At 51.0% G+C, this 7,500-nt stretch overlaps 1 pseudogene; it reads right to left on the reverse strand.

Annotated features, from left to right (window-relative positions):
• The window catches only part of LOC135537228 (replication factor C subunit 1-like), a 51,132-nt pseudogene that overhangs the window by 16,631 nt on the left and 27,001 nt on the right, over positions 1-7,500 (reverse strand).

Raw genomic sequence — 7,500 nt, forward strand, 5'->3', positions numbered from 1 at the left:
GGGATCAGTTAATGTAGATGAATGAGGCCCTAATCTACGGATTTCACATGGCTGGGAATACAGATACCAATCTGTTGGTCACAGATGACTTCAAAAACAAAATGGACCTCGGGTCTTATTGTACATTCAATTTGTCATCGATAAAATGCAATTGGGTTTGTTGTCCGTAGCTTACGCCTGCCCCCATACCATAACCCCACCTCCACCGTGGGGCCCTCTGTTGACATCAACAAACACCATCACCCCACCTCCACCGTGGGGCCCTCTGTTGACATCAACAAACACCATAACCCCACCTCCACCGTGGGGCCCTCTGTTGACATCAACAAACACCATAACCCCACCTCCACCGTGGGGCCCTCTGTTGACATCAACAAACACCATAACCCCACCTCCACCGTGGGGCCCTCTGTTGACATCAACAAACACCATAACCCCACCTCCACCGTGGGGCCCTCTGTTGACATCAACAAACACCATAACCCCACCTCCACCGTGGGGCCCTCTGTTGACATCAACAAACACCATAACCCCACCTCCACCGTGGGGCCCTTTGTTGACATCACCCCACCTCCACCATGGGGAGTGTGTGTGTGTGTGTGTCTGAGTGTGTGTCTGAGTGTGTGTCTGAGTGTGTGTGTGTGTCTGAGTGTGTGTCTGAGTGTGTGTGTGCCTCACCCAGCAGCAGCAGGTTTAACATGTATGTAGTTCTCCTGGACGAAGAGGGGGGCCAGGGAGTAATCGTGGAAGAACAAGTCCGACTTGTCAATCAACGTCATGTGACCTGACTCCTCCCCCTTGGAGAACACCTTCCTGCACACGTCGAACGGACCCAACTTCATGTCCTGCACACACACACACACACAGCATGGATACACACACACACACACACACACACCATGGATACACACACACACACACACACACACACACCATGGATACACACACACACACACACACACACCATGGATACACACACACACACACACACACACACACACCATGGATACACACACACACACACACCATGGACACACACACACACACACCATGGATACACACACACACACACCATGGTAAACACACACCATGGTAAACACACACACACACACAATGGATACACACACACAAACACACACAATGGATACACACACACACACACACGCCATGGATACACACACACACACACACACACACCATGGATACACACACACACACACCATGGATAAACACACACACACACACACACACACCATGGATACACACACACACACACCATGGTTAAACACACACCATGGTTAAACACACACCATGGTTAAACACACACTCAGACACACACACACTCAGACACACACACACTCAGACACACACACACTCAGACACACACACACACACACACACACTCAGACACACACACACACACACTCAGACACACACACACACACTCAGACACACACACACACTCAGACACACACACACACTCAGACACACACACACACACACACACACACACACACACAACAGGATGACACAGACTCTGACCTTGCGTGCGTTGTTGGCGTCCTCTTTGACCCGGTCGTAGGTCATGACCTTGTCCTTAGCCGACCACATGCTCAGGTTGTGGAGGACCTGGAGACCAGTTGCCACGGTTATTGATGGTTGTCACGGTTAACGGCATCTATTGAAGTATTCATTCCCTTATTTACCTGTCGGATGTCCTGATTGGATGCCAGGATCATCTCGTTGAGGGCAGGAGGCGGGACTTTCAGACCCTCTTTGAAAGCAATGGACATCATGGCACCCTGAGAGAGACGAGAGGAGAGAGGAGGGGAGGAGAGGGACAGGGGAGAGAGAGGGGGAGAGGAGAGGAGGGAGGAGGGGAGAGGAAGAGAGGAGGGGAGAGAGAGGAGGGGAGGAGAGAGGAGAGGGGGGGAGAGAGAGGAGGGGAGGGGAGAGAGAGAGGGGGAGGGGAGAGAGGGACAGGGGAGAGAGGAGAGAGAGGAGGAGAGGAGAGAGTAGGAGAGGAGGGGAGGGGAGAGAGATGGAGGGGAGGAGAAGGAGGGAGAGAGAGACGAGAGATGGAGGGAGAGGAGAGGGACAGGGGAGAGAGAGGCAGAGGGAGAGGGGAGGAGGGAGAGGAGAGAGATGGAGGGGAGGAGAGACGGAGGGGTGGAGAAGGACAGGGGAGAGAGGAGGTGGGAGAGAGAGGAGAGGTAAGATGAAAAGAGAGATAATAGAAAACAACTTTGTTCCATTTGAATCTATATTGACGTGTTTCTGCTTCTGTGTGTTCCTGAGTGTGTGTGTGTGTGTGTATGTTCCTGAGTCTGTGTGTGTGTGTGTGTGTGTGTGTGTGTGTATGTTCCTGAGTCTGTGTGTGTGTGTGTGTGTGTGTGTGTGTGTGTATGTTCCTGAGTCTGTGTGTGTGTGTGTGTGTGTGTGTGTGTGTATGTTCCTGAGTCTGTGTGTGTGTGTGTGTGTGTGTGTGCGTGCGCGCGTACCTTGATCTGCTCCAGTCGTGGTCTCTGGAAGCGCAGGTCAAAGCAGTAGTTGGCCAGAGAGCGGATCTTTTGATGGTTACGGTCATTACACATACAGATGATGGGGATCCTGGACTGTTTAATCAGACCTATCATCTCCTACAGGGGTCAGAGGTCAGAGGTCGTTACACATACAGATGATGGGGATCCTGGACTGTTTAATCAGACCTATCATCTCCTACAGGGGTCAGAGGTCGTTACACATACAGATGATGGGGATCCTGGACTGTTTAATCAGACCTATCATCTCCTACAGGGGTCAGAGGTCAGAGGTCGTTACACATACAGATGATGGGGATCCTGGACTGTTTAATCAGACCTATCATCTCCTACAGGGGTCAGAGGTCAGAGGTCGTTACACATACAGATGATGGGGATCCTGGACTGTTTAATCAGACCTATCATCTCCTACAGGGGTCAGAGGTCAGAGGTCGTTACACATACAGATGATGGGGATCCTGGACTGTTTAATCAGACCTATCATCTCCTACAGGGGTCAGAGGTCAGAGGTCGTTACACATACAGATGATGGGGATCCTGGACTGTTTAATCAGACCTATCATCTCCTACAGGGGTCAGAGGTCGTTTCATATACAGATGATGGGGATCCTGGACTGTTTAATCAGACCTATCATCTCCTACAGGGGTCAGAGGTCAGAGGTCGTTACACATACAGATGATGGGGATCCTGGACTATTTAAATCAGACCCATCATCTCCTACAGGGGTCAGAGGTCATTACAGATGGGGATCCTGGACTGTTTAATCAGACCCATCATCTCCTACAGGGGTCAGAGGTCATTACAGATGGGGATCTGGGTACCTGTATCCCTCCGCGGTCTTCGTTGCCGGCCATGCCATCAATCTCATCCATGATGAGAACATGTTTACTACTGACTGTCTGAGACGAACCTGGAGAGAGAGAGGAGAGAGGGGAGGGGAGAGAGAGGGGGGGGAGGGAGAGAGAGAGGAGAGAGAGAGAGAGAGAGAGAGAGAGAAGGGGAGAGAGGGGAGGGGAGAGAGAGAGGGGGGGGAGAGAGAGGAGGAGAGAGAGAGAGAGAGAGAGAGAAGGGGAGAGAGGGGAGGGGAGAGAGAGAGGGGAGAGAGAGAGGGGAGGGGAGAGAGAGAGGGGAGGAGAGAGAGAAAGGGAGAGAGAGAGGAGAGAGAGAGTGGGAGGGGAGAGAGAGAGAGAGTGGGAGGGGAGAGAGAGAGAGAGTGGGAGGGGGAGAGAGAGGGGAGGGAGAGAGAGTGTGGAGGGGAGGGGAGGGGGAGAGAGTGGGGAGGGGAGGGGAGAGAGAGTGGGGAGGGGAGAGAGAGAGAGTGGGGAGGAGAGAGAGAGAGTGGGGAGGGGAGGGGAGGGGAGAGAGTGGGGAGGGGAGGGGAGAGAGAGTGGGGAGGGGAGAGAGAGAGTGGGGAGGGGAGAGAGAGAGAGTGGGGAGGGGAGAGAGAGAGAGGGGGGGAGGGGAGAGAGAGAGAGTGGGGAGGGGAGAGAGAGAGAGTGGGGAGGGGAGAGAGAGAGAGTGGGAGGGGAGAGAGAGAGAGTGGGAGGGGAGAGAGAGAGAGAGTGGGAGGGGAGAGAGAGTGGGGAGGGGGAGAGAGAGTGGGGAGGGGAGAGAGAGTGGGGAGAGAGAGAGTGGGAGGGGAGAGAGAGAGAGTGGGAGGGGGGGAGAGAGAGAGAGTGGGAGGGGAGAGAGAGAGTGGGAGGGGAGAGAGAGAGTGGGAGGGGAGAGAGATGGAGAGAAATGGAGAGAGAGATGAGAGGAGGAGAGAGTAAACAAATAAGAAATATAATTCAATTCCATCCACAAAGTGCAATTTGGTTGCAGAAAAATGATGTGTGTGTGGTGATGTGTGTGTGTGTGTGTGTGGTGATGTGTGTGTGTGTGTGTGGTGATGTGTGTGTGTGTGGTGATGTGTGTGTGTGTGGTGATGTGTGTGTGTGTGGTGATGTGTGTGTGTGTGTGTGTGTGTGTGGTGGATGTGTGTGTGTGTGTGTGTGTGTGTGGTGAGTGTGTGTGTGTGTGTGTGTGTGTGTGTGTGTGGTGATGTGTGTGTGTGTGTGTACCTGTGTAGAAGTTGTTGATACTGGTGTTGTTCAGAGACTCAGCGATCACCTGTTTCAGACTGTTCTTACTGCGAGTACAGCTGGCATTCATCTCTACGTAGCTGTAGCCCAGCTCCTACACACACACACACACACACACACACACACACATCACCACACACCACAGAAAGAGAAACAGAAAGTGAGATTTGAACCAGACGAGAGGAGGACAGAGAGTAGTTCAGGAGATAAACAGAAAGTGAGATTTGAACCGGAGAGGAGGACAGAGAGTAGTTCAGGAGACAAATAGAAAGTGAGATTTGAACCAGACGAGAGGAGGACAGAGCGTAGTTCAGGAGACAAATAGAAAGTGAGATTTGAACCAGACGAGAGGAGGACAGAGAGTAGTTCAGGAGACAAATAGAAAGTGAGATTTGAACCAGACGAGAGGAGGACAGAGAGTAGATCAGACTGACCTCACAGACCAAGGCAGCGGTGGTGGTCTTGCCCACGCCAGGAGGTCCAGATAACAGGGCTGCCTTGAAGCTTGAACCGTTATCCTTACTACTAGTGAACTTACCAAACCCTCTCCCTGGGAGAGAGGGAGAACACATACATTATTTATCTACTACTAAGAGAGTATACAAACACTACTAGACAGAGACACAGACAGAGACAGAGAGAGAGACAGAGAGAGAGAGAGACAAAGAGAGAGAGAGAGACACAGAGAGACAGAGACACAGAGAGACAAAGAAAGAGAGAGACAGACAAAGAGAGACAGAGACACAGAGAGAGAGAGACAAAGAGAGAGAGACAGAGAGAGAGAGAGAGAGAGAGAGAGACAGAGAGAGAGAGAGAGACAGAGAGAGAGAGACAGAGAGAGGGAGAGACAGAGAGAGAGAGAGACAGAGAGAGAGACAGAGACAGAGAGAGAGAGACAGAGAGACAGAGACAGAGAGAGAGACAGAGAGAGAGAGAGACAGACAGATGAGAGAGACAGACCTGCTGGTTTAGCCCCTCCCACTGCATGGTGGGTGTGCCAGTTCTTCAGCCAGCGAAGCAACTTATTGGCTTGGCTCTGGTCTCCCTGCTGACCAATCACAGCCTTCAGATTCTGGGGGCGGTACTTATCCACCCATAGCAGACTGAAATCTTCACCCGCGAATGAGGGCAAAGACAGAGTGGCAGAGGAGGAAGATGATTGGCTCCTACCCCCCAAGTCCAGCCCTCTTTTGACCCCTGAACCTGAACCCCTCCCTAGGAGGGTCACGCTGTCCCCTACCCTGACTCCTCGCCCCGACGCTGAGCCAGGTTTGGAGGGGCTGGGGGTCATGGAGCGAGTTTTGGGGGACTTTTTGGGGGTGCGGGTGGTGGTCTTGGTGTCCGGGGTTCTGCTCTTAAATCCCTTGTTCTGATAGGACGAAAGAGGAGATACAACAAATTAACATCTGCACCAGGAAGACAGAGGAGAGACACAACATCCTGACCAGGAAGACAGAGGAGAGACAACATCCTCACCAGGAAGACAGAGGAGAGACAACATCCTCACCAGGAAGACAGAGGAGACACAACATCCTCACCAGGAAGACAGAGGAGAGACAACATCCTCACCAGGAAGACAGAGGAGACAACATCCTCACCAGGAAGACAGAGGAGAGACAACATCATCACCAGGAAGACAGAGGAGAGACAACATCCTCACCAGGAAGACAGAGGAGAGACAACATCCTCACCAGGAAGACAGAGGAGAGACAACATCCCCTCCAGGAAGACAGAGGAGAGACAACATCCTCACCAGGAAGACAGAGGAGAGACAACATCCTCACCAGGAAGACAGAGGAGAGACAACATCCTCACCAGGAAGACAGAGGAAAGACAACATCCTCACCAGGAAGACAGAGGAGAGACAACATCCTCACCAGGAAGACAGAGGAGAGACAACATCCTCACCAGGGAGACAACATCCTCACCAGGAAGACAGAGGAGAGACACAACATCCTCACCAGGGAGACAACATCCTCACCAGGAAGACAGAGGAGACACAACATCCTCACCAGGAAGACAGAGGAGACACAACATCCTCACCAGGAAGACAGAGGAGACACAACATCCTCACCAGGAAGACAACATCCTCACCAGGAAGACAACATCCTCACCAGGAAGACAGAGAAGAGACAACATCCTCACCAGGAAGACAGAGGAGACACAACATCCTCACCAGGAAGACAGAGGAGAGACAACATCCTCACCAGGAAGACAGAGGAGAGACAACATCCTCACCAGGAAGACAGAGGAGAGACAACATCCTCACCAGGAAGACAGAGGAGAGACAACATCCTCACCAGGAAGACAGAGGAGAGACAACATCCTCACCAGGAAGACAGAGGAGACACAACATCCTCACCAGGAAGACAGAGGAGAGACAACATCCTCACCAGGAAGACAGAGGAGACACAACATCCTCACCAGGGAGACAGAGGAGAGACAACATCCTCACCAGGAAGACAGAGGAGACACAACATCCTCACCAGGGAGACAGAGGAGGCACAACATCCTCACCAGGAAGACAGAGGAGACACAACATCCTCACCAGGAATGTTCCCCCTCACCTCTACATTAGTTATATTAGTAGTATTACATGAGTTATATTAGTAGTATTACATTAGTAGTATTACATGAGTTATATTAGTAGTATTACATGAGTTATATTAGTAGTATTACATGAGTTATATTAGTAGTATTACATTAGTTATATTAGTAGTATTACATGAGTTATATTAGTAGTATTACATTAGTTATATTAGTAGTATTACATTAGTTATATTAGTAGTATTACATTAGTTACATTAGTTACATTAGTAGTATTACATGAGTTACATTAGTAGTATTACATGAGTTACATTAGTAGTATTACATG

This window comes from Oncorhynchus masou, unplaced genomic scaffold, assembly GCF_036934945.1.
Source record: "Oncorhynchus masou masou isolate Uvic2021 unplaced genomic scaffold, UVic_Omas_1.1 unplaced_scaffold_728, whole genome shotgun sequence".
Classification (NCBI taxonomy): Eukaryota; Metazoa; Chordata; class Actinopteri; order Salmoniformes; family Salmonidae; genus Oncorhynchus; species Oncorhynchus masou.